This window comes from Symphalangus syndactylus, chromosome 23, assembly GCF_028878055.3.
Source record: "Symphalangus syndactylus isolate Jambi chromosome 23, NHGRI_mSymSyn1-v2.1_pri, whole genome shotgun sequence".
Lineage (NCBI taxonomy): Eukaryota > Metazoa > Chordata > Mammalia > Primates > Hylobatidae > Symphalangus > Symphalangus syndactylus.
The window spans coordinates 26,482,168-26,509,965 of NC_072445.2; the positions used below are offsets into that span (position 1 = coordinate 26,482,168).

The window sequence follows — 27,798 nt, forward strand, 5'->3', positions numbered from 1 at the left end:
AAATTTGGTTTATGTTATTAGTATTATTATCAATAAAGCAGCATAAAACAGCTTGATTTTTCCAATCCCATGTGGAGGCACTAAGTGAGCAGTTGGAAAAATATTTTTACTTGCTCACAGAGAGATTTCATACTCATGTCACAGGACACAAATGAGAAACCCCAAAGAGTCCTCTTGCCTACACTTTTCGGCTCCATCACCACACCTAGAATAAACGAACAGCATAAAACACAACAGCTTCCATTTAGAATCAACCAACTCCTAACCTGGGCGTTAAAATCCTCACGAGGACAACCAGCCCACTATCTGGGAACTATGTCACACTGAAAAAGAAGACTCCACCAGCAAAACATTGGTCAAGTACTAAGATAAGCTATCCAAGGTTTAACAGGAAACGGCATTAACTCTGGCCTAATTTGTTACAGCATCAAACAAAGCTTGCATCATTACAGATTGTAATGCTTCACTAATGAGTTAAGAGGATTTCATTATGAAACCATAATATTCTTCCTTTATTGAGTCCCTTGCTTCAGGACCATAACACCATTAAAAATAGAAAACACACCACGGATAATAATCATAGTAGCTAACATTGAACACTTAATGTGTGCTAAGCATCGTACCACGCACTTCACATGCACTATTTAATTTAATCTTCTCAGTAAGCTCAGTTACCGAGCCTGCACTTGTTGGAAAATGGGATTCAAACCCTGGATGTTGGCTCCACAACCTGCATTTTTAACTGTCAATCACATTGAGATTAAATTTAACTGTTAGGAAAATACAAAAATGCATCAAACTAGCAATCTACAGATACCTGTAACACACTACTGGGTCCCAAGTAGTAGTCTAAGATTTAGGTGAGGAACAGTTTATGTCCAAGACAATCTAACACCAAGACAATGGTGTAAAAAATAGAATGTCAGTGAGTCAATAGTTACATTAATTACAATGTTTATGTGACACTTAATTTGGTTTTTCTTCCCCATTCAAATGAATCATCAGATTTTGGCATCCTAGAAACAGGATAAACGAGGTCATGTTAATTCTCAGGTAAGTAGGCCTGCCTAGACATGACATAAAAGCAAATACAGTGACAACATGATCTCAGTGAAGCTATGACTAAAAAAGTCTCAAATAGAAACTTCATGGAATGAGAAACGGCTCTACCATGTCCAATACTGGCCAGCTTTTTTTTTTTTTTTTTTTTTTGAGACGGAGTTTTGCTCTTGTTGCCCAGGCTGAAAGGCAGTGGCGTGATCTCGGCTCACCGCAACCTCCACCTCCCGAGTTCAAGCGATTCCCCTGCCTCAGCCTCCCGAGTAGCTGGGATTACAGGCGCCCGCCACCACACCTGGTTAATTTTTACATTTTTAGTAGAGATGGGGTTTCTCCATGTTGGTCAGGCTGGTCTCGAACTCCCGACCTCAGGTGATCCATCCGCCTCGGCCTCCCAAAGTACTGGGATTACAGGCATGGGCCACTGCACCCGGCCCAATATTAGTCAGTTTCTAAAGCCAGGATAAGTAATAAGGTTTTCCCATATCCCTTTTAAAATATGGATATGCAGAATTTAAGAAAATCAGTTATGGCTCACGCCTGTAATCCTAGCACTTTGGGAGACTGAGGCAGGCTGATCACTTGAGGTCAGGAGTTCAAGACCAGCCTGGTCAACATAGTGAAACCTTGTCCCTATTAAAAATACAAAACCTAGCCTGGCATGGTGGCACACGCTTGTAATCCCAGCTACTCAGGAGGCTGAAGCAGGAGAATTGCTTTAACTTGGAAGGCGGAGGTTGCAGTGAGCTGAGATTGTGCTATTGCACTCCAGCCTGAGAGACAGAATGAGACTCTGCCTCAAAAAAAAAAAAAAAAAAAAAAAAAAAAGAAAAACAGTTACAGATCTCTATCTACGGGAATGGATTACGTAAGTTTATATAAATAAAAATAACATTTAAAAACATGGATTAAATAGAGTTAAAAGAATTGGGGACCAGGCACAGTGGCTCACAGCTGTAATCCCAACACTTTGGGAGGCCAAGGCAGGCAGATCGTTTGAGCCCAGGAGTTTGAGACCAGCCTGGGCAACATGGAGAAACCCCACCTCTACAAAATATAGGAAAATTAGCTGGGTGTGGTGGTGTGTGCCTGTGGTCCCACCTACTCTGGAGGCTGAGGCAGGAGGATGGCTTGAGCCCATGAGGTGAGGCTGCAGTGAGCCAAGATGGCACCACTGCATTCCAGCCTGGTGACAAGAGGGAGATCCTGTCTCAAAAAAAAGGGAAATAGAATCAGGAAGGAGGGCAGAACACTGGTCTATAACAATGACTCTGGGATAACTACTTAGTCTTAGTTTGGAGAGAAAGCAGAGGAATGGGCTATCATACCAAAAAAAATCAGAATTTCTTCATCTCCAAAGTGTATCAAAAAGGAAAAGAATTAGCTTGAGGTTTGACAGAATAAACTTGCAGAGAGATGATATGCAAACACTAGAAAAGGCCTAGGGTGATATTGCATATAAATAAGTACCCCACTCTCTTCAATGGCTGTGGCGTACAAATTAACCCGAAGCCAAAGACTTCTTTTCTGGACACTGATAACCCTGTTCCATCTAGACTGAAACAAGGTAGAAAAGCACTGTGCTAAAAGTCACCTGGTCTCCCTGACTATGCCCAGCACCCTAAGTCCACTCGCTAACATGAATGTCCTATCCTACTGGTAAGTTTTCAGGGAGGTTGCTTCACAATTTATTCTCCAAAATGCCACGTTTCACACTCAGTTTACTAATGACCACTTCACATGTGTCTAGATGTCCTACCCAAGGACAGGACAATTTATGGATAAATACAGCCAAAGAGAATCATGTATGATTCTTCAATCTAAAACATAACTTCTAGGCTTAAGATACCCAACTGTGTCGTAAGCCAAATATCTGATACTTATGTCCAAATGTCGTTTTCTAAAAAAGTGCCCGCATCTTACCTATCATTTATGGAACACCATGAAGGTGATGGGATACCGCACCCTGTAGATATTTATGCCTGTCAAGTATTCATAAGCACTCTTCTGGATGGAGTCTCGAGAGAGTTTCTGAATGACCGAAACTAGACTCACATGAAAAGTTAATTTCCCACTAGCACCCAGTCAGAGACAGAGTCATAGGGCTGAGGGCTTTGCTCAGGAGGGAGATCCAGGCTTGGGACAAAGGGAGAGGCTTCACCAGAGGAAGGGGTCTTCCACTGTCACTTAAGAGACTGGTAGGTTTGGGTAGGCCAAGGAGCAGGGGAAAGAAATAAGGAAATTGCTACTCAAGAAGTGGAGGCAGGAGTGCGCTGCCACAATCTGGGAAGAATTGTGACACTTGGTAGGCCTGAGAAGTGTCTCAAATTTTACCTCAACTTTATTAAGCAGCCATGTTAATTGGCTGGCATGTGTTAAACATTCCACTCGACCAGAAAACCAAGTTGGCAATGATTTAAGGCACATTAAAACGCGGATGCTCCATAAATATTTGTTAAATGAATTAACTCTGGACAGAGCATCAGGGAAGACTTCATGCAAGTGGCATTTGGCCAGGTTATTAAGGACTTTGCAGGGTGGAAGGCCTAGAAAGCAGAATGGTTGGTGGATATTTCAAGCAGAAGGCACAGCATGAAGAGATATGGAGGTGTGAAAGGATACAGTAGACAGAAAGGGTAGGGTATCAGAATAACTCAGTCATCTCTTAGCCTGTTGAAGCTATCATCTTGAGCATCTTATAAATATCCACGTCTTCCTGGCTGCACCACCAAGGCCCATTTTCTTTCCTGTGGACTCCCAGCTGGCTTTCAGGCACTCATTCTTGCCTCCTTCTATCCACCTCCACATTGCACCTGAGTTCTTTTTAACCACCAAAATCAGTGGGGCCACTCTTGCCTGAAGCTTTTTGTCGCCTTGCTCTCTGGATACAGCCTACAATCCCTCACTTGGCTTAGAGCCCCTTTCACACCCAGGCCCACACCTGCTTTCCCTAGCCCAACTTCTGCCCTCTCCTCTTGCTCACTGCCCCCAACCCCACCCGTTTCCTTTTCACGTTCTGCAGTGTGTCCTCGACTCTGGCAGCTCCCAAGCAGGGAAAGCTCCCTTACCCACCTGTCCCGCTTCCCCTCTATCTGTGCACACCAAAGAAATCTTCCCTGATTCCTCCTGCAGAGCCCCAGACTAGGTTAGGTCCCTCTGTGTACATTCTAATCATATCCCAAATACAAATTATTTAACCTGTGGTTAACATCTAAGTCCTTGAGGCATTATGTATCTGTGGGATGACTGTGAGGCTGAAAAGCAGCCTGGAAAGCAGTTTTGCCCTAGGCACCAGCAAGTACAGTGACTCAGCCATACTGGCCTTCATGAGAAAGCAGAAAAAACCCAAGGTCTGCTTTCCCTCACCTTGCTTCCAGCAGAGCAGGAGGCACTCACATCAGGCACTTGGCACCATTACCCAGCAGGGCAAGATTACAGAACTTTTCACCTTGCTTGCAACTTTAGAAACTGTGTGTCCACCACTACTGCAGCAGACAGTTATGGGTGACGCTGACGTACAAATAGATGAGATGACTCTACTTTAGATGAGCTCATGTTTCCACACGCATTCTCTAACTGAGGACCCCAAATGGACCCAAATCCTTTGAAACAGGATATTCTGCTCCCTCTTATGACAAGTTTCTATCCACCCACTCCTCCTGTCTGCCTTCCCTAGCAGGCAGTCTGCCATCACCAAAGCAGACCTTTGTCCCCACCCTCCTTGCTCAGGCTGGAACCTACAGTCACAAACACTCCTGATGCCCAACCTACCCCTGTGGCGCCTCACTGCTAGGTAAATCCAACAAGCAGAATTGATGGTTTTGCTGAGATCTGGACAGTCCCTATGAATCCCTTAAAAGTTCTCCTCCTTCAGTGGTCACTCTTCACACGCTACAACAGGGGTGGATGAAACTTGAAAACATTATGCTAAGTGAGAGAAGCCAGATACAAGAGGTCACATATTGTATGATTTCATTTATAGGAAATATTCAGAACAGGCAAATCTACAGAGACAGAAACAGATGGGTGGTTGTCAGGGGCTCAGGAGAGGAGAGAATGGCAAGTGGCTGCTAACTGGCAGTGGTCTCCTTTGGGGATGTGAAAATGTTTTGGAATTAGAGGTGACTGTGGCAAACAACACTGTGGATGTACTAAATGCCACTGAGTTGAACGTTTAAAAATGGCTAATTTTATATTATGTAAATTACACTTCAATTGAAAAATTTCAAATAACTTTTTAAAAAGTCCCTCTTCATCCTCCCAATTCATAGAGTATCTTTCCATCGCTCTGCTTATACTCTGGATCTTTTCCCATTTCTTTCAAGAATTTATTCATCTCCCATTTGCCTTTTACCTTCCATTTCCTGTCTCGACTGGATCCTTTTTTTCTGCTGACAAATCAGCTCCAGTGTTCAACCTAAAAATCCTTCCCTGAACTTTATTTTCCCTCAAATCTCATTTACAACGATCCCAAGACCTCATAAAAGTCAGCCAATTATCAATAGCCTCCGCTTTTCCACCTCCTATACCCTTCTAGTTCCGTTTCCAGCAATAAGACAACCACAGATAGTAAAAAACCTATCGGCTACCACACATAAAAAAACACTCTTGTTAAAATGAATGAATGAACCTACAAATTTAAAAAGAAACTGCCAGATACCTTTGGCATTGCACTGCCCAATGAGACAGACAAGGGCACAAATAGCTATTTAAGTAAACTGAAATGAAAAACTAAAAATTCTGTTTCTTAGTTGCATTAACCACATTTCAAATGCTCAAACACTAGTAGTGACTTCTATATTGGATAGTGCAAAATATATCCCATTAAAAAAAAATCTGAGCATCTGGAAATACAGTAGCTCAACTGTACTGATACCTGATTCAGGTATCAAAGAATCTGAGGTTATAAAAATCTTAAAAGAATTCCTTAGAGTAAAATCAAGAGAAGGCTGATGCTCTATTTACAGCCCCTAAAGTAGAGCTCTAGTTGATCTGACATCATACAAAAAAGGCCAGAGGAAATCTTTTTGTAACACATAGAATTAAAGGTTAAATGGTTACATAAAACAAGATGGAGATGTGGGACATGATGCAGCAATTTTTTATTAAAACAAAGGCATTATCCAAAATCAACAGTTAAAAAAAGGTCAAGCAGTATCTATCCAAGAGACAGGAACAAAAAAGAAATCAGCTATTTTAAAACTATTCCAAAAGGTTGCTAGGCTGGAAGCCTAAATACTGTAATGTATAGATAGCAAAGAGAAAGAGATGAATTAAAAAAATAAAATGAACATCTAAAAAGCTATTAATGCTACACTGAGACTTTAATCTCTTCATTTACTCCTTGCTGTTTTGGGTTTTTATTTTAAAAACTGACCACTACAGCCTTCCCATAGAGCACTAAAGCAAGCTACCAGTGTTGTTAAGAGGACGTAAGCTTGCTTTTAAATACTGTCCTATCTACAAAAAGTACCTTACAGATATGTTCATTTGATAAAAAACCAAAACCAGCCCACCTGGTGAAGTTCACATGTGAAGGTGACACACATAGAGCCTGTGGCATAAAACACGAAATTTATTTAGGCAGAAGGAAACAGGAGGCAATGGCTGCTGAAGCAAGAAGGAAAAATGTTTTTATAACTAAGTAGAAGGGTGGTCCTTTAAAAATGCAATAAATGGCCAGGCGCGGTAGCTCAAGCCTGTAATCCCAGCACTTTGGGAGGCCAAGGCAGGTGGATCATGAGGTCAGGAGATCGAGACCATCCTGGCTAACATGGTGAAAACCCATCTCTACTAAAAAAATACAAAAAAATTAGCCGGGCGTGGTGGCGGGCACCTGTAGTCCCAGCTACTCGGGAGGCTGAGGCCAGAGAATGGCGTGAACCTGGGACACGGAGCTTGCAGGGAGCCAAGATCATGCCACTGCACACCAGCCTGGGTGAAAGAGTGAGACTCTATCTCAAAAAAAAAAAAGCAAATAAACAGGACCTATTACATGGATTCCCAAAGAGTAGTCCAAACATCCCTGAAAGTCCCCAGGCCCTTTTCAGGAGTTCTGTTAAGACGGAAACTATTTTCATACTACTACTACTACTAAGAGATTACTTTTTCACTGTCACCAAAAATTTTGAAAAATACGTTTTTATATTTTGAAATATATTTTGAAAAATATATACTTTATTATCATACAACAGGTTATTTTTAAATGTTTTCATAATTGTTTTAAACCTGTATTTTAAAACAATTTAAAATTGATTTCTAATGAAGTAAATACTAATAGATATAATCCATATAAATAAAGCTTTTTGAGTTTCTCAGTAACATTTAATAGTGCAAATCTTATCTTTTTTTCTTTTTGCTTTTTTAAATGTTTTTCTCTCAGGCCACTTTGTCTAAGAATAGTACGTCGGCCAGCTGCAGTGGCTCATGCCTATAATCTCAGGACTTTGGGAGGCTGAGGCGGGTGGATCACCTGAGGTCAGGAGTTTGAGACCAGCCTGGCCAACACGGTGAAACCCTGTCTCTACTAAAAATAGAAAAATTAGCCAGGCATGGTAGTAGGCACCTGTAATCCCAGCTGCTCGGGAGGCTGAGGCAGGAGAACTGCTGGAACCCAGAAGGCAGAGGTTGCAGCGAGTCAAAATCACGCCATTGCACTCAGCCTGGGGGACAAGAGCAAGACTTCGTCTCAGAAAAAAATAAAATATAAAAAAGAGAGAATAGTGTGTCTTCAGACCAAAAAGTTTGAGAGCTGTTGTATTAAAAACTGCACATAGAATTTTCCTCTTCTGTAAGATTTTATTTCTAAAAAGACATTACATACTTAGCTTCTTATCTTAATGGCAAATATCCCAAATATACTTTAAAAATAAAGAGCTTCTATGGACACGTCACTTAACAATGGCAATACATTCTTAGAAATGTGTCACTAGGCGATTTCATCATGAGAACATCATAGAGTGTATTTACACAAACCTAGATGTATGGCGTACTACACATGCAGACTATATGGTACAACCTATTGCTCCTAGGCTACAATTAACCTGTTCGGCATGTTACTATACTGAATACTGTAGGCAACCATAACACAGTGGCAGGTATTTGTATAGCTCAACAAAGAAAAGGTATAATAAAAATAGAATATAAAAAATAAAAACTGATACACCTGTACAGGGCACTTACCATGAATAGACGTTGCTCTGGGTGAGTCAGTGAGTGGTGAATGACTGAGAAGGCCTAGGACATTACTGCACACTGTAGACATTATAAATACTACACTGAGGCTAAACACTATGCTGAGGCTACACTAAATTTATTTTAAAATTTTTTCTTCCTCAATAATAAATTAACCTTAGCTTATGGTAACATTTTTTTCTTTATAAACTTTTTTTTTTTTTTAGGGACAGAGTCTATGTTGCCCAGTGGGGCTATCCACAGGTGTAATCATAGCTCACTGCAGCCTCGAACTCCTGACCTCAAGTGATCCTGCCTCTTCAGCCTCCCGAGTAGCTGGGACTACAGGTGCATGTCACTGTTCATGACTTTTACAGACTTTTACATTTTAACTTTTGACTCTTTTGTAATAACACAACACAAATACATTGTATAGCTGCACAAAAATTATTTTCTTTATACTCATTCTGTAAGCTTTTTTCTATTAATTTTTCTTTTAAAACTTTTTTTTTTCCTTAAAAACTAAGACAGAAACACACACATTAGCCCAGGCCTACTCAGGGTTTTCAATATCACTGTCTTCCCTTCTACATCTTGTCCCACTGGAAGGCCTTCAGGGGCAATAACGTGATAACAATGCTTTCTTCAGGAATACCTCCTGAAAGACCTGCCTGAAGCTGTTTCACAATTAACTTTATTTTCTGGTAAGTAGAAGGAGTACTCTTTAAAATAATGACAGGCAGTGGCTCATGCCTGTAATACCAACACTTTGGGAGACCGAGGTGGAAGGACTGCTGGAGCCCAGGAGTTGAAGATCTGCCTGGGCAACACAGTGGGACCCCATCTCAACAAAAAATTTAAAAAGCCAGGCATGGTGGTACATACCTGTGGTCCCAGCTACTTGGAAGCTGAGGTGGGAGGACTGCATGAGCCCAGGAAATCAAGCCTCCAGTGAGCTGTGATTACACCAATGCACTCCAGCATGAATGACAGAGCGAGACCCCATTTCCAAAATAAATAAATAAAAATTTTTAAAATGATAAAAGTATAGTAAATACACAAACCAGTAACATAGTTGTTTATTATCCCTATTAAGCACTGTATATGGCACGTAATTGTATGTGTGATACTTTTATAGAATTAGCAGTGCAGCAGGTTTACACCAACATCTCCAAAAACACATGAGTAATACACTGCCCTAGGACATTAAGATGACCCCTACTTCACCAGGCAAGAGGAATTTTTCAGTTCCATTATAATCTTATGGGACCACCATTATATATGCAGTTCATCACTGACCAAAATATGGTTATGCAGTGTATGACTAGTCTTTTTTTTTTTTTTTTTTTTTTTTGAGATGGAGTCTCGCTCTGTTGCCCAAGCTGGAGTGCAGTGGCGCAATCTCAGCTCACTGCAAGCTCCGCCTCCTGGGTTCAAGCCATTCTCCTGCCTCAGCCTCCCGAGTACCTGGGACTACAGGCGCCCACCACCACGCCCGGCTAATTTTTCATATTTTTAGTAGAGACGGGGTTTCACTGTGTTAGCCAGGATGGTCTCGATCTCCTGACCTCGTGATCCGCCCGCCTCGGCCTCCCAAAGTGCTGGGATTACAGGCGTGAGCCACCGCGCCCGGCGCAGTGTATGACTAAACGTGTCCTTTAGCAGTTAAATGAAACTTGGAGTACACCGAGTTTAAAAATCTAACACTCAAATATTTGAAGTTTGTTAAAATGGTCATTTTGGAAATAAGCTAATAATAATGAATAAATCTTACACTAAATATATTGTAACTGTATTAGTCTGTTTGGTGTTGCTATAAAGGAATATCTGAGACAGGGTAATTTATAAAGAGGTTTATTTTAGCTCACAGTTCTGCAGACTGGACAAGCAGCACAGTGCCAGCATCTGCTTCTGGTGGGGCCTCAGGAAGCTTTTACTCACTGTGAAAGGTGAAGGGGGACCAAGAGTGTCACATGGTGAGAGAGGAAGCAAGACAAAGAAGAGCAAGAGAGAGATGCCAGGCTCTTTTACACAACCAGATCTCACATGAACTCTCTACCATGAGAGGGCATCAAGTCACTCGTGAGCGATTCGCCTCCATGACCCAAACACCTCCGAGTAGGCCCCACCTCAAACATTGGGGATGAAATTTCAACATGAGATTTGGAAGGGACAAACACCCAAACTACATCAATAACTAGAAATACTCTGTGAAATAAGTTGTTACAGTTCTCTACTAACTCGTCAAGTTACATTCAGTATGGTATTAAGAGAAATTCAACCCAATCAGCCAAACAGGAGTGAGGTGATTTTCACATTATTGCTGGGCATAAAAACTGAGTTTCTTTAGCCACAGCATGATACTAACTCTCCTTCCAAATGAGGACGCTCCTCATGGAGACTTAATCACCAAAAACTAAAATTTAAAATCATAAATGATGGGAGAAGCAAATTTCCTGTGGTTAAATCACATTAGGTAGTACTGCAAATAGAAAGTATTCAATTATCAACCACTACATAAATGCTGAAGTGTTGTTATACATGCAAACATATACACAGAAAGGAGGAGAAGGAGGGAAAAGAGGTGGAGAGAGAATGGAGAGGGAGTGAAACGGAGAGGACCAGGAGAGAAAGAGAAAGAGGAGTGTGTAGAGGAGTGATCACTCAGAATGAAAGTCAAAAATTTATTTTTCTGATTTCAACTTGCCACAACACACACTTTTTGGAAACCAAACTTTCCATTTGCCTACCACGTCAGTCAGTTTTCATCAGGTACTAGTTTCTTTGACTCTGTTTGCTAATCAGTTCAAACTGTATCATGTAAGAGATTCTTCAAAACTTTACAGAAACACGAAAGCCACCCTCCCCAAAAGGGTACAGCTACAGGGTGGCTTGGGCCACTATGTGCCCCCAGCATTAGTGGCTGAAGCTCAGCTGACTCCTTAAAGCCAAGACCTGGCTGAAGGAAGAAAAGCAGGTCAGCAAGGGGGGAGAGCGGAGAGAATGAATAAATAAGGTAGGGAGAAAATTACATGATACTCCCTTCTCTAAAATAAGAATCTGGGAGTGACATTCACCTCTCCAAGCATGTCTTTCAGGGTTGGGAAGAGTATCCCTTTGCAAGAGAACGGTGTTAAAGAGAGTGTTAATCCTGTGTGAACCTCAACACTTACCTGCTATAAAGGTGGATTACATATCCTCATGGGTCATGAAGAAACTCAGTGCTTTTAAACTAGACCTCTGAAAGATCACTAGTTCACAGCCACAGGATCATTAGTTCACAGCCACAGAACAGACACTTGCAGGTTTCTCCCAACAAAATGCTTGCTGTTTGGTTTCGTAGTTTGGAAAACATTACAGAGAAATGCCTATAAAACCAGGTAGACTGTCTCATTAGAGGAAACCAACTTGATCTGAAGAATGGGGAAAAAAATCACAACTGTTTATAGTGGACAGTACAACTGAGACGTTAGTAATGGGCAGGGCACCAAGAACAGGACCAAGACTGTCTTCTCCCTCTCTGTTTTAAATTGTGCTGCACTCAGTTTGTTTTCAGGGGCTTTGTCTTATAGGGATACTGATTAATGTAAATGAATACTCACAATTTAGCACACATAAATCTTATTTTTATCAAATCAAAGGACAAAGGGAAGGGAGAACAAGAAATTTAACTGGTCAACTTAGAACGAATGGGCTCTCTTGTTTTAACCTTATTTCCCTTTCTGGAGAATAAAAGTAGTGATAATTATAATTAAAGGAGTTTTCATGTGTGGTTTATGGAAGTCATTACTCTATTAGTCACGTCCCATATCTATACAGGATTTAAAATTTTTAAATTATACTTGGTGCAGTATTCATTGAAAGTCTTTTTCACCTGTAAGCTCAAATTCCACGGTGAAACAACATTAGGTAGAAGGACAGTGACCAGGGAGAGATAAAACAACTATGATACCACGTTGCCTGTCTATTGACCTTCCTGTCTATGGTATCCTAGAAAACAATCTCTAATGTCAATATGGTCTACAGTGGCTCTGAAATTGTTTCTCTCCCATTTCCCAGGAAACAGGCTATACTTTAATCACTGCAACCAAGTTAATTGTGAAGGACAAAAAACTTCTGAAACCAAAAACTCTTAGGTTGTAAACATGTCCAAAAAAGTGTTTGATGCCAAACTGACATTTTAAAAACAGAATTTAACACGTTATAGCAAGTAGAACCCATTTCCCCTTTTCCAGCACAAGCCATCAAGTTCTGTTTGGGGCTTCAGCCTCCCAAACTCAGTTGGAGAAATCTTACAGTATGAAAACCCAGGAGACAGAGGCCACAGCCTGGACCAAGAGACCAACCAGAGCCACAGAGGCTCCTGAGAAGACCTGCAGCACAGGGTAAAACATGCAAAGGAGGGCCATATAACTTTTATCTTTACTTAATTTATTTTAATTTACTAATATTTAAGTATTAACCTATTTTATTTTTATTAAATTTTTGTGGCTACGCAGAATTCAAATTGCAGCAAAAATCATTCAGGGCTAAACACTGGAAAAATCTCTTAATTCTAAGGTACATGACACATTGGACTCAAAAACAGTTGCTGAGTCCCTTTCACTGGAGAAATTTAAAGAAAGGGTATAGAAAAGTTTTGACCAATTCCACCCAATCCTGCATCCCCAATTCCAATCTCAAGGACCAGTTTCCATCTGATCTCTCTCCACCTACAGATGGTGGTCCTGAATCTCAAAATCAACAAACCAAAAACTGAATCCATCATCTTCTCACACCTGGTTTTTCCTTCCAACTCCCTCATTTCTGTGACCTGCCCCATAACCTTACCAGGAATCCAGCCCTCAAAGCAGGGTGGACTCCTCCCTCTGTAATGGACACCAGGATTCAGGTCCTGTTGCTGGCTCCAAAATGCCCACAATGCCCTGTTCTCCCAAATTAGCACATTCAACAGTGACATAAAGGAAAGAGTTAGACAGAGAAATGATATCTGGTGCTGCTCCACAGCTAGCTGTGTGATTCTGAGCAAGCCATTTAAATTCTCATTCTTGGTTTCATCACCTATTATGTGAAAACGCCAAATTATTTCTAAATTCCAAGCTCTATGGGATTTACAGGATTTGCATCCACTTCTCTTGATCCCCAAAGCCACTATGTAGTTGAAGGCACCATCATTTCCCAACCAGATTAGTACACTCTCCTAGTGGATCTTTCCTGCCTCTAGTCTTGTGCTGCTCCTCACCCCCTGAAAGCACCCGTCTAGGTTACTCACCTCCAGAAACCAGTTAAAGGCTCCGGGGAAAATGACCAAACCCATCCCTGTGGCCCCAGGGCCCATGTGATCAGAACCCTGTCTCCCTCCGGCTTCCCTGGTCTACTTTCTGTTCCTCATATGCTCCTCCATCACCCAACTACCTGCCCCCTTTGCCTCCGAGCCTTTGCTTCAATACTCTGCCCATTTCCTCAGTCCACAGAGATTCTTGCTTAGTCTCCAGGCAACGTTTCCTGATCCCCTCCCCCACCCCACCAGTCTGATTTAGTGTCCTTCCTGTTTACTCGCAGGGCACACCTTCGCAGACCTCTCAGAGGCCTTGTCACTGTAAGTATCCGTTTATTTTGTCACTATCCTTCCCCAGGACTCTCAGTTCCAAGTGAGTGGGGACTGCTGGTCTCGTCCACCACTCACGGCACAGACAGCTGGTTCTTGCCCAAACTCTATAAACAGTAGCAGTACTTTTAGCTGCACATGGCCACTCAGAATCAAGATGAGATTTTCCAGCCACCTGCAGCCACGGGGTGATGTTCTAGCCAATGAGACATAAGCAAAGTTATCTGGAGGCTGTTTCTGGGAACTTCCCGTAAAAGAAAGCACCATCAGTGCTTCTACTTTCCGTTTCTTCTTTCATCCTGCTGCTTGGAAGACGGAGGCCACACTAAGCCTGACAGACGTATGATGAGCAAGGAATTTACGCCGGGTCATACTAGCCCTGAACCATCCACCCTGCCTTTCATGAGAGACATACACTTCTACTTTGTTTTGGGATACCATTATTCAAACCACTATTATTTTGGCATGTCCATCACTGCAGCTGAACCTAACTGCAACATACACGGCCATACCTGTAGTATAATAATAAACTACCTGTTGATTCGAGTATATACCTCAAAATTCCTACTGAGTCTTTTTACTGGTAACTGTATTGTCACGTGTCTCTGTAGGGTCCACATTCCTTAGCAGAGGCTAACACAGACAAATAACCAACACTGAGTGGGTTTAAGTGATCAACAAATACTGACCAAGTGGCTACTGAAGTAGATAAGTAAGCTCTGTCCGACACATACGGTGTACTTTAGCCTGAGCTCAATGTTGCTGCCAACCAAAACAAGGTTAAATAAGAGGGCCAGGCCAGGCACAATGGCTCATACCTGTAATCTCAGGATTTTGGAAGGCTGAAGCAGGCAGATTGCTTGAGCCTAGGAATTCAAGACCAGCCTGGGCAACACGGTGAAACCCTGCCTCTACCAAAAATATAAAAAATTAGCTGGGCATGGTGGTGCTTGCCTGCAGTCCCAGCTATTCAGGAGGCTGAGGTAGGAGGGATATCTGGGCCTGGGAAATTTGAGGCTGCAATGAGCTGAGATAGTGCCACCGCAGTCCATCCTGGGCAATGGGAGTAAGAGTGCCAGTTTCCACGATCATTTTATTACAGAGTATTTCAGTGCCTAGACATCAAAGTTCACCCTATTCTGTCCTTGGGAACAGTGCCACCAGACTGGTCTATCATTGGTATATTCTACCTGAAAGCCCTAACAGGTAATATGCAGGTAAGTAAGGCCCTTCAAAATAACAGCACATGTCATCTCTGCTTCTAGGGCAGGTGGGATGTCTAGCAATTTTTTTTAACCTTAAAGACCTTCAACCATTGTTTACTATAAAGGTAAACCTTGATCTTTGTGATGGGCTTACTGGTAGGATTTCTGGTAGTGAGCACAGGCACCAGGGCCTGCAAATTTCCTGGATTCACAGCAAAAGGGGTGAACCACCAGCAAGGTCTGGTGAGGGTGTCTTTGATCTCCTCGGAAGCCTCATCTACATATTTTGGGTAACAGGGCACCAGGGCTTTGGAGATGTACTGAAGGACAGCATAAATCTGAACCATACAACCACTACCCTTTGCACGAACATGGATGTCCATTCCAGCAAGCCGTTTCTTGTCCAGAAGCAGACCTAATTCCAGTGGCTTGTATTGCAGTGTGAGCAGCTTGATCATCTCCAGGGGCCCCTCGTTCATCTTGATGAAGCCATTGCCACATCTGCAGAGCACCACAGCTATGGCCATCTTCTTGTATCTGAAGATCTGCACAGACTGCAGCCAACAAGTCCTTAGACGGCATATCTCCAGGCATAGGTAAGAGCTCCTCATTGCACCATGCCACGACAGGAAAAGGTGTCTAGCAATTTGTATGGTCTGAGAGCTGTTGGTGTTCTACCCCTTCAGCTGGAAGCAAGGCAACTGGCCTTCTAAAGTCTCCTGCCCAGGTAAGCTCTTCATTTGTGAAACATTATGTATTCTCAGGCTATCAAGGCATACTCAGCTTCACACAGCCATTAGCACATATTATAGGACTGGTTATATTTGAAAGGTACATATGTATTTACAGAAACATTCAGGCAAATAATTGCTAGATACCTACACTATGTGCCAGATAAACATGCCAGACACTACGCAGGTACAACCTTATCTAATGTTTAGGAATCAAGAAAACAGAGGCAAGGAACCAAGGAGAAATTGTAGTTGTCCAGGAAGGATCTGACGTGCTATGGAAGGCTGGGGCAATGTGGGGAAGGGCAATAAGCTTAGAAGGACAGAGAGTATGAATGAGTAATACTTAGTGACTGACAGTTGAGCAAAGTTTGGTAAGAGCATGGTTGATGAGAGAGGAGAACACAAGCATTGCTTCCAGCTTAATGGCTTGGGCAAATTGGTGGAGGATGGTGCTCCTGACTACGTTGGCCAACAGGGGAGGTATGCGGGGCACCCAATGATGAAAAGTTATGAGTCTGGACCTCAGAAGAAATAGACGGGCTAGAAATAAATATCTAAGGGTGAATGGTGGGTGAGTGGATGGATATTTGAATCCATGGGGCAAGTGGATCATGCAATGAGATTTGGCCTTCTGACAGTACTCTGCAACTGTTTGCCTACATTTTAAATTTAATATGCCAGTCCCATTTCTTAAAAAGATGGTAAGTTCAAGCCTGAACTCTGTACCAGGGGGTCAACGAAAAGTACTTACCTTACTGTCACTAGTCACATCCAAATTCCCTTGGGTCACACTGAGCCTATTCTAAGCCCTTGCAAAGGGAACAAAGGGAACAAAAAGAAGCTGCTTTTTGTTTCTACTCCTTGCAAAAGGAAGAAAAGGGAGCTGCTCTGAAAATGAAACCATCACAATATTTATCACATTGTCCTAGAAACATGAGGTCCCGGGATAATGTCTTTACGGGTCTTTCTGGAGAAGCTCAAAGAGCATCTGTTTCAAAGGGCAACTTCCTTCTTGGATGAAGCATCTTGTAGAGAAGACAATCAATGGCCAAGGCAGGTAACAGACACCAAGATACTACACACGCCTCGAATGGTTCCCTTAAAGCCTGAGCTTAAGCAGTCTGGGCTCTACTTCAATCATATTCTAAACATCTAAACCAAAAGACTGCAATTGCAAATAACAGGGAGACAAATATTCAAAAGGCTTTTAAGCAACATTTTCTGCTACGGGCAACTGCTGATGATTCTTATCTGAGTGCAGTCTCTTAACTGATGTGATTACTTGAACATTCAAAATAAATTATCATTTGAGGAAATTATCAATTGAGTTCTCCAACCTAATTTGTGCAAAGTATACAAAGGCAGTGATACCTTAAGCTGAAATTAAAAGACGGTGGAGAAACATAATAAAGATTAGTTATGCAACCCCCCAAACGAAAATGTCTTAAAAGATTTTAATTCAAGCCTGTGTAACATAAATAAGGCATATAGCACAAAAACACATTTCTTTTTTAAAACTCAATCTACATGCCCACATTTTATAACTGTTGTTTGGGTGTGAGGGTGAGTGAGGAGAGGGAGAAGCAGAGTTAAATGTGTAAAAAATGGGGGAAAATCCTGCTACAATACAGCATTTTTTAAAGGGACACACAGTCTAGCAATTGTGTATTCATCTCCTCTATAGCATGTCTCTGAAACCAACAGTTGTTTTATCACCTGTTCAGATTCCATGTGAATATATAAGCCACCCCATGAATTTTGTGATTCTCTTATTTTAGGAATGCTGATACTTATAGCCATTACAATGTTGCCAAACCTAGTGTCCCACAACCAGAAAGAAAATTCAGTTCTGAAAGAGTCTAAGGATCCTAAGAGAACTGAAGGTGGTGGCAGACTTGTCTATAGCCCGAACACCATGGCCCAGCACAGTGGCCCTTAATGAGGCCTTGTATCAAAATGACTTAATGTCATTCTCTATCAGCATGTTTTCAAAATATAGTCACGCATCCCATAATGACCTTTAAATCAACAATGGACCACACATACAATGATACTCCCATAAGATTATAATGGAGCTGAAAAATTCCTATTGCCTAGTGACATCATAGCACAATAACACATTTGTGGTGATGCTGGTGTAAATAAACCTACCGCATAGCTAGACCTGTAACAGTATCACACATAAAATTATGGACAGTACATAATGCTTGATGCTGATGATAAACAACTATGTCATTGGTTTATGTATTTAGTATACTATATTTTTTATCATTAATTTAGAGTGTACGCCTTCTAATTACGTATTTTAAAAAGTTAACTACGAAACAGCTTCAGATAGGTCCTTCAGGAGGTATTCTAGAAGAAGGCATTGTTGTCATAGGAGATGACAGTTCCATGCGTGTTACTGCCCCTACAGACCTTTCAGTGCGACAAGATGTGGAGATGGAAGATGGTGACCCTGATGATCCTGCCCCTGCATAGGCCTAGGCTAATGGGTATGTTTGTTGTAGTTTTTAACAAAAAAGTTTTAAAAACTTTAAAACGAGAAAAAAAGCTTAAAGAATAAGGATACGAAGAAAGAAAATATTTTTTGTACAGCCATACAGCCTGTGTTTTAAGCTAACTATTATTACAAAAGAGTCAAAAAGTTTTAAAAATTTAAGTTTATAAAATAAAAATGTTACAATAAGCTACAGTTTATGTATTAAGAAAAATATATATTAAACTAATACATATTTTTAAAAAAACTTTTATTATAAATAAGTAGAGATGGGGTCTTGTGATATTGCCCAGGCTGGTCTTAAATGCCTGGCCCCACCTCAGCCTCACAAAGTGCTGAGATTACAGACATGAGCCACCACACCTAATCGAAAAATATTTTTTATAAACCTAATGTAGCCCAAGTATACAGTGTTTATAAAGTCTAGAGTGTACAGTAAAGTCCTAGGCCTTCACATTCACTCCCCACTCACTGACTTACCCAGAGCAACTTCTAGTCCTGCAAGCTCCATTCATGGCGCCCTATATAGTTGTACCATTTTTTATCTTTTATATTTTTACTATATCTTTTCTTCATTTAGATATACAGATACTTGCCATTCTGTTACAGCTGGCTACAGTATTCAGTACAGTAACTTGCTGTACAGGTTTGCAGCCTAGGAGCAATGTGGTATATCATATGCCCTATGCATGTGGTAACCATCTAGGTTTGTGTAAGAACACTCTATGATGACCACACAGCAACAAAATTGCCTAAGAATACATTTCTCAAAAAGTATTCCCATTGTCAAGCTATACATGACTTGTATGACTTGTACACCTGACTTACATTTTCACCCAAGGGAGATCAGGCGATCTGGAGATAGAGGCTCCCTAGAGAATTTGGGCGTCTTTCCCTCCCAGTCTGCATTTCTCTGAGCATATATACCTTGTAAATCAAACCAGATGGGGCTAGGACCAGGTAAGGAAACCAATGCTGGATGCCCTTGACCAGTCACACTAATCCAGCCACACTAGACCAGTCAGGCTAGTGAACACTGATTCAACTGGGCTTTTGAACACTGATTTCTTACACTAACAATTATAAGCTATTCAGTGTGTACACTTCTGATTTTCCCTAAAAAAGAGGTTTAAGTTCAAAATATCTAAAATAAGGAGTAATGGAAGAAACAAACGGTCACCCTTTCAAGTATTGATCATAAATGTTATTCCCTATTAGCTTTCTTTATCTAAACCTTTATTTAGTTACTGTCAACAGAAGCTGTATGTTGATTATCCCGTCAGCCTCCCAGAATGTAATGATGAATAAGAAACTCAACCTTGTTTCCTCTCGTGTATCTAAAGCTGCAAATACAAAGATCACTACTTAGGTCTGACAGGTGTACAGCATAGCAGGGTGGCCAAGATTAGAGTCTTTAAGCCAGTCTGCCTGGGTTTGAATCCTGCCTCTGCCACCTACTAGCTGTGGATATTTGGACAAGTGACTTAACCTTTATCTTAGTTTCCTCATCTGTAAAATTGGGGTCCCTACCTCGTGGGCTTTTGTGAAGCCACAATGAATTAATATATGTTGAACACTTCAGCAAAGTGCCTATTATGTGGTACCAAGCAGCTGTATTCAGTACCCACAGAACAGCTTTGTTCTCTTTAAAATTTGCAGAATATTCCGTTGCCCAGCTGTAGCATGATTTATTCTTTTCAAGGACATTTAGTCTACTAACTCTTCCAATCTTTTGCTATTAGAAACAATGCTTCAATAAACATCCTATATAACAGAGAGATGTTTTTACTGTGCTAATCAAATTAAGTCAGTGCCCCATCTAACTTTCATGTACAATACTGATAGTTTTAACACCCTTCAAAGTAGGCACAGGATTATCACCTTCCAAGTTCTAGACAGATTCTAGGGTCTCCAGGAGGTAGAGTGACTTACCTGCTGAAGCCCGCACAGCCGTTAAGTGGCAGAGGTGGAATCCCGCATAGGTGCATGGCTGCCAACCCAATCTGCTTCCTACAGCTGTCCTTACTTAAAAGAAGTACAGGAGGTATTCTTTTAAATGCACCTCAGATCCATAACAGAGATTAATATGCAGAAGTTTGGACAGAAGCAAACTCAAATTATCACAGAGATGCTTCTAACAAATACAGCTGATGGAGGCGTCAACAACTTCTGTAAATATTGAAGTATTATTTCTTCTGCCAAAGACTGAAGCAGAAGTACCCTGAATACTACCCCTAGGGAGATACACCACATTTTCAAACTCCCCTGGAAGCAAATGAATAATTACTGAATTTGGTATCATGAGAACTATTCTTTGGGGAAGGAGAAATTCATAACACTCACTTTGTTGTAGCATTTGCTGTGCCAAGACCGAAGAGGAACAAGTACTACTCTGGGGTTCAGAAACTCGTAAAACACAGACCTAAGTGGCCAATTCGCCAGCATGGCTTCAATTAGGTCTGTTCAGCATGGGCTTCTAAGAGATTAATTCTGACAGGATGAAATTATTGACATGAGGAAAAGGATGGGGTAAATGTGGAACTTAACAGAGATGGAACCTGTGCTCGAAGGAGGGTGCCTACCTAATATAACCATAAAGATTACAGTTTAAAATCACAGGTATATTTCAATAAAATTGTTATTCTCCCAATTAGAGAAAGCATGCCAGTATCAGCACTAAAAATCTTAAAACAAATCAGAAATTTTTCCCTAAATCCCAGTCAGCCAGCAGACATCAAATAAAAGGTACAGAAGTCCAATCTAATAATAAGGAATACTAAGACATACTCATGCCTGGATGCAATTACAACTGTACTTCACACAGAACTGGCAGAAGAGGATGGAGGAGCAAGAGTGAGAATTTAGTCTTTCTAAAAGGTCACCAAATATGAACATTTTAAATTCAGAGACTACGCAATTCTAAAAGTCAACTAAAAATGTTACCAGGGAGCAAACATGCCAGTGGGAACCAAAAAGGCTGGTAATCACATTTATGGGTTGAAATTGGGGTTGGTGGTGAGGGTTCCTATTGCAGAAACTGAAAATCAGGTCAGGATAGGCCAGTACATCTCCAGCAGTGACGTTTCAATCTCATAAAGAGAAAGCCAGCAGCCTGCTGCTGCTGCAATCTCCATCACCTGTTCTGACATTTTCCCTCCCTCCCTCCCTCCTTTCCTTCTTTCTTTATTTTGGGACAGAGTCTGGCTCTGTCACCAAGGCTGGAGTGCAGTGGTGTAATCACGGCTCACTGTAACCTCCACCTCCTGGACTCAAGTCATCCTCCCACCTCAGCCTCCCAAGGAGCTGGGACTACAGGCATGTACCACCACATCCAGCTAATTTTTGTATTTTTTGTACAGATGGGGTCTTGCCATATTGCCCAGGCTTGTTGCAAACTCCTGAGCTCAAGCGATCTGCCCACCATGGCTTCCCAAAGTGCTGGAATTACAGGTGTGAGCCACCGTGCCCAGACCACATCTACCTTTCTAAGATCTAAATGATCTCATTTTCATTCTCTATCCCTGGCCAAACAGAAACAAAGCAAAAATAAAAAATAAAAAATAAAATTTGCTCTAGGCAAAAATGAAAATAAAATTTAATCTTTCATTTTAAAGGAAAAGAGACCAATGCTCAGAGTTGATTTTCTTCAAGTTAGGACAAGAAACCAAGGCAGCCAGATTCTATACAAGAATGAGGCACCCTACTTAAACAATCATGCCTTCCAATCTTCTCAAATTACTTCACTTTTAATAAACATACAAACATGTATGTACTTTAAACCTATAACATGAAGCTACATGTGTTTTAATAACTATCATGGGAGCGGAGGTAACCCAGCTGGTGGAAGAAGCCCAGAAGCCTGGCTGTGCCAGCATCTGGCTGCACCACCTTTGGTAACATTGGGGCTTTCCTTTTCTCACCAGGGACAAGTGTAGGAGGCATCCCAATTCTGTAATGTTAAAATGTGGAAAGTTACCTGCAGTGATTTTAAGATGCCGCTGATTATAAGCTCCATCTCTACCCAGGTGTGAAATGTGAAAAGCTGACAATAGATGAAATGTGGTAGAAACATCTTCTTGCAGAAAGGCAACCAAAAAAATAGCTAAGACAAAGGTTGGCCATGAAGAGGAGGAATTGGAAGAAATGGCTAGTCTGGATATCTATCTAGGCTGTGGGGCTGTTTCCATCTGATCACAAAGCTCCCTCTTCTCTTTGGAAGAGAACCTCTCCTCTTGCTGGCCCTTAAATCCAACTGGTCTTCAAGTCTTATCCTGGACACAGTCTCCCACATTTACCTCTCTCCAGTCTGTGCTCATGGCTGTGGCTTCAGGTCAGGCCTTTTCACTGCCCTGGCCATCTCTAACAAACCCACAGCAATCCACCCTACACTCTAACAAGACTTTCTTTCTGCAGCACAGCACTCATAATGTCCTCATTCTCATTCAAAAGCTTATTGGTGGTATTCTACCAAACACCTTAGGAGAGGGAGCAGGCCAGGGTGTCAAGGTGATCTGAGCTGGAATGCTTTGTGACCTCAAATCAAGTGTCTAAACTCTGGGCCTTTTTCCACCTGTAAAATAGGAATGCTGTAGCATCCATTAATAATAGAAATAAGTCCTTGTGAGGGGCTCAGTGCAAGGTCTGACATACAATAGCTCAGTAAAAGTTAGCCATTATTATTAATTATTACATCAATAACTTGCCTTTCTCACCTTTTCTTCCACTCCTGCCTTCTAAACCAGCGTCTGCCAACTGTGCTATTTGCTTTTTGCCCAATGATTCCACACTCGCTTACTTTCCAAACTCCCTCTTGCCTAGAACGCATGTCCTCCTATTTCTGCCTATCAACTAAGAGTCCTTTATGAAATGTAAGGCTAAATTCTAATTTTAATTCAAGTCCATTTAGTTAAATCCAATCATCCATTCGGTCCTTACAACAGACATTGTAGCTGACTTCCTGTGTTCTGCAGGCCCTTCTTAAAGGTGAAGGAGCTAGCTCAGGAGATTTAACTCCACTTCCCTGGTTCTGGGATGGGCCCCCAGCTTATCAAATGTCCACTGTTCCAGTTATTGCTTCAAGTAACCAAGGCCTAAGTCAATCACCTTAAGGCAAAGGACTCTTTGGAGGGTGGCAGGAAGTCAGGGAATCCCCATGTGAGATTACGGTGGCAGTTGCTGTCAGTCATCTTGGAAAATCAGCCTAGGACATAACAGACATCTGAAGGGACTTCAGAGAAATGGAGCAAAAGTCCTGCCCTCAGGACTTTTCAGGTCAGATGCACAGGTAGTCTCAGTTGGGTTTTCTGTTTCTTGCACCAAAAGCATCCTGACCATTTCAGGAGTGCTAGGCCCTGATACTTAGGTCTAACATGGATAGCTCTGCCATAAACCTTTCTCAGATATAAAGATACAAGTTTCCCAGAAATCTGCTTCTGACTCTCTTTTGGTCCAAGGTGTAGATTAAGTATGTGTACACAGGCTTAAAGTATACACTAAATCAGGAAACCCTCTGGAATCAAGAACTGTTGTCATTCATCTTTGTATCCAGCCCCTCACACCCAAAATCAGTAACTGAGAAGTCAATGAATTAATTTAAAAAATGAACCAAGTGTGGGCTACAAGGAAGCGAACAGATTTTAGACAGATTTAAGAGACAATAAATTGTTAGTCTTGGATGGATTAACAAGAACCTTTAAACACAAGGTTAGATTTTTAAGTTACGGAGTAACAGTGTTACATAATGGCACAGAGCCCACTGGACAAATAATCCTGGCAGCACAGGGATATATGAAGCAGCAGAGATGTTGCAGGAGACAGAGCTACAGGAATCTGGACAAGTCACTTGTCATCTCTAGGCCTTAATCCTAGAGATTCTTTTTTTTTCTTCCACTTTAAGTTCTGCGATACATGTGCTGAACGTGCACGTTTGTTACACAGGTATACATGTGCCATGGTGGTTTCCTGCACCTATCAACCCATCATCTAGGTTTTAAGACCTGCGTGCATTAGGTATTTGTCCTAATGCTCTCCCTCCCCTTGCCCCCCACCCCCCGATAGGCCAGGGTGTGTGCTGTTCCCCTCCCTGTGTCCATGTGTTCTCACCGTTCAACTCCCACTTACGAGTGAGAACATGCAGTGTTTGGTTTTCTGTTCCTGTGTTAGTCTGCTAAGGATGATGGTTTCTAGCTTCATCCATGTCCCTGCAAAAGACATGAACTCATCTTTTTTATGGCTACATAGTATTCCATGGTGTATATGTGCCACATTTTCTTTATCCAGTCTATCATTGATGGGCATTTGAGTTGGTTCCAAGTCTTTGCTATTGTAAATGGTGCTGCAATAAACATACGTGTGCATGTGTCTTCATAGTGCTCCTCAATTCTTAAAAAACAACTGGGGGATAAAACCTCACAGGGGTGTTTTAAGAATTACGTGTGGAAAGCAACCGTCTATGTACATGTGCGTATTAATAAGTACCCGACACAGAAAGCATTCAAGGAAAGACTTATTTATAGGTAACTAATGAGAGGATTATCCTTTTGATAACAGAAGAGCTGGTAGGCAAAGAGGAGGAATTAAAAAAAATTACAAAATGTTTTAGGAGAGAATGTAGCCAGGAAAGAAAGAGGTAAAACTCTCTCTTTACACTCTCTAACTACCCACCGAGGCACCAAAGTTACCCTCAAGAAAAGTAAACAGTTTTGCTTTGATTTGTGTAATTCAAGCTGGACATAAGACACCCAAGGATGGACGCTCACCTCTAGAAGCAGGAAGACAAGCAACAATTACGCAGGGAGCAAAAGAGGAGGTAGTGGAAAAAAAGATTCTTGCAAACATAGAACATCCAAAAATTAAGGTCTGTAACCAAGAAGAAGCTCTGTTGATCTCAGGGAATGAGAAGGAAACATTTTCAAACCACCATTTGGCAGACCCAATGCTGGGCTCTCATTTGCATTATCTCTTGAAATCCACAATGATTCTGCCACATAAAATCCCCATTTGTAGACAAGGAAATTGAGTCAAGGAGGTGAGGTCCATATCTGAAGTTACAAGATATTTTTCTTGAAGAACATCAAATTTTAGTAAACCTTCTACTGTCACTTTTCAGCAAAGTTCTGTACTACATTCTGTAACATTACCTATCTGTAACTATCAATAAAAATTTCCCCTTTGTCTTCAATTAGAAATAGAAACGAAAATGCAAAAAGAGAAACAGTACAGAAAAAGTTCCTGGCAATAAGAAGTTAGAATCTAGGGTAAAAATCTAGGCCTGGCGCGGTGGCTCACACCTGTAATCCCAGCACTTTGGGAGGCCGAGGCGGGCGGATCACGAGGTCAGGAGATCGAGACCATCCTGGCTAACACGGTGAAACCCCGTCTCTACTAAAAATACAAAAAATTAGCCGGGCGAGGTGGCGGGCGCCTGTAGTCCCAGCTACTTGGGAGGCTGAGGCAGGAGAATGGCGTGAACCCCGGGGGGCGGAGCCTGCAGTGAGCCGAAATCGCGCCACTGCACTCCAGCCTGGGCGACAGCGAGACTCCGTCTCAAAAAAATAAAAATAAAAAATAAAATAAAAAAATCTAAAAGGAAAATGAGTAACATTTCCCTTTCAAGTGCAGAGCTTTCCTGGAGAATCACAGGCAGTATCTGAGCTACTGGAAAAGTAACCCACTTGTCCCCAACCACAGATGGAAGGCTGAAGTGTTTGTTCACGGCCATCTAAGGCAAAACCGCCTGTTTCTATCTGTAGATTCTGCAAGAAATGCTTTTGGCTGAGATGTGCAAGCAAAACAAGTGCAGACCAACAGGTTATCTGCCAAGCGGTTAGGAGAATGAGTTACAAAACCTGACAAGCAACATCAGCTCTTCCGTACAATTCAGTGAAGCACTTCCTGCCACGGGTCCCGCTATTTAAAACAAATTAGGCTGCTCACTCCCCACAAATCCCGTCTAGCACCTCTCGGTTCCTCACTCTAGCTAATAAACCATGCACTGGATTCTTCCGAAAGAGACCTCCCTAACCACCCCCCCCCACCCCGCCACCTCCGCCACTTTGCATAACTTGGCCAAATGCATTATCCAAATTTGCAATCAAGGAGCTTAATTCACAATTGTGGATGGGGCGAGGGGAACTGCCAAGTGCAAGAACACGGAACGGTTGCGAGACACAGTTCAGCAAGAACAACTCTTGCCCTAGGCATTGCTCCGTCCACCCGAGGTGGTGGGGTGGGAGAGTCTCACCGGCGCAGAAACAGTAAAAAGGCACTTTTCCTTACAACTCGCAAGACAACACACACTCCAGCTCCTCCGGCGCAGGGCACAACCGCCCCCGCGCCGCGCGCCTCCCTCGCTCCCGCCTCTCCAGGGATCAGGCTCCCAGAAAGGGCCGCCCCGGTCGCCCCCGAGTCCCCGCCCTCTCGCTTTCCCACCAGCCTCATCCCTCCCCGAGTACCGAGGGCTGCCGTTGTCTGGTTTCAATAAAAACTGAAGTGGTCCCGAGGGGCGGAGGGAAGGTCCGAAGGGTTAACGGAGGCGGAGAGAATACGAGAAAAAGAAAAGGCCGGAGGGTCCCCCCAGCGGCGCCCGGCGCCCGCGGACCCTCGCACAGGCTCTTCGAACTCACCCGGGTTTCGCCGCCTCCGAAGAAAGCGCGCTCCCTCCGAGAGCGCTCCCCCGGCTCTCCCGCCGCGCGCTCCGGCCAGCAGGGCGGGAGGACCCAGGCGGACAGACCCATCCCTCCGCGTCTGGTCGGAGCACGGTGTCGTGCCCCGCGGCGCCTGTCAGCGCGCACAGGTGCGACCGCGGCACAGAGAACGCTCCCGAGCGCCCTGCCTCAGCCTCCGCGTGGGGCGAGCCGCCTGCGCCCGCACCCCTTTCCCCGCGCCCGAGGAGCCCGGCTGTACGCCGAAGCCAGCGGAACTGGAGGCCGCGGGCGGAGCGCGGACCGCCCCGGCAGCTCTTTCTCGGCACCAGGTCCGAGACCTAACGGCAGTTCTCTCTGACCGCTTCCCGGCCGCGCGCTCGCGCGGGTGTCATGGCCGAGCGGCGGCCCCCGGCGAAGTTTCCCGGAGCTGATGGCTTTACCTTTTAGCCCGAGGGGCGGCAGCAGCTTTGAGCAGCAAGGCGGCGGCGGCGGCAGCGGCGGCGGCGGCGAGAGCTCGGGTGGCAGTCGGAGCAGAGGAGGATGTAGAAGGAGACACCGGTGGCTAGGACCCGCTGCGATGGGAAGAGGAAGGCGCCGGCTGTCTACAATCAGAACGTGGGCTGACCGTGACGTCACAATGGCGCGGCCAGCCAATCGGGACCCGAGGGATGAATCAAGCGCTATGATGTCATGCGGCTCGGGAGCCAATCGCGGGACAATAGAACTTTCCTGATTGTAAATTCTAGAATCCGATCCGGTGGAGAGCCTAGGCCGGGGTTGGCCCCCTCGGTTTCACGTGCCTCTGGGAAATTTTTTTCCCGTTTCTTCCTAATAAGCCTGCGTGGAACGCAGAGCCTGCGCAATAGCCCCGGTG

At 43.0% G+C, this 27,798-nt stretch overlaps 1 protein-coding gene and 1 long non-coding RNA gene across 8 annotated transcripts in view; one reads left to right on the plus strand and one right to left on the minus strand.

The window, feature by feature from the left end:
- Positions 1 to 27,540, minus strand: part of ELOVL5 (ELOVL fatty acid elongase 5) — an 85,676-nt gene extending 58,136 nt beyond the window's left edge. For 4 of the 7 annotated variants that reach the window (XM_063632656.1, XM_055262848.1, XM_055262847.1 and 1 more), the window contains exon 1: positions 27,365 to 27,502. The gene's annotated coding sequence lies outside the window, so the exon portion shown is untranslated. Of the gene's footprint in view, positions 1 to 26,903; positions 27,054 to 27,364 lie in introns of those variants that run through there. The other 3 variants (XM_055262846.2, XM_063632657.1, XM_063632659.1) reach the window with 3 other exon arrangements.
- LOC134735718 (uncharacterized) lies at positions 15,520 to 18,645 on the plus strand. The gene is made up of 3 exons (XR_010119128.1): positions 15,520 to 15,641; positions 16,709 to 16,836; positions 18,196 to 18,645. It is a non-coding gene; the product is annotated as an uncharacterized lncRNA (long non-coding RNA).
- Positions 27,541 to 27,798: the final 258 nt, after the last annotated feature.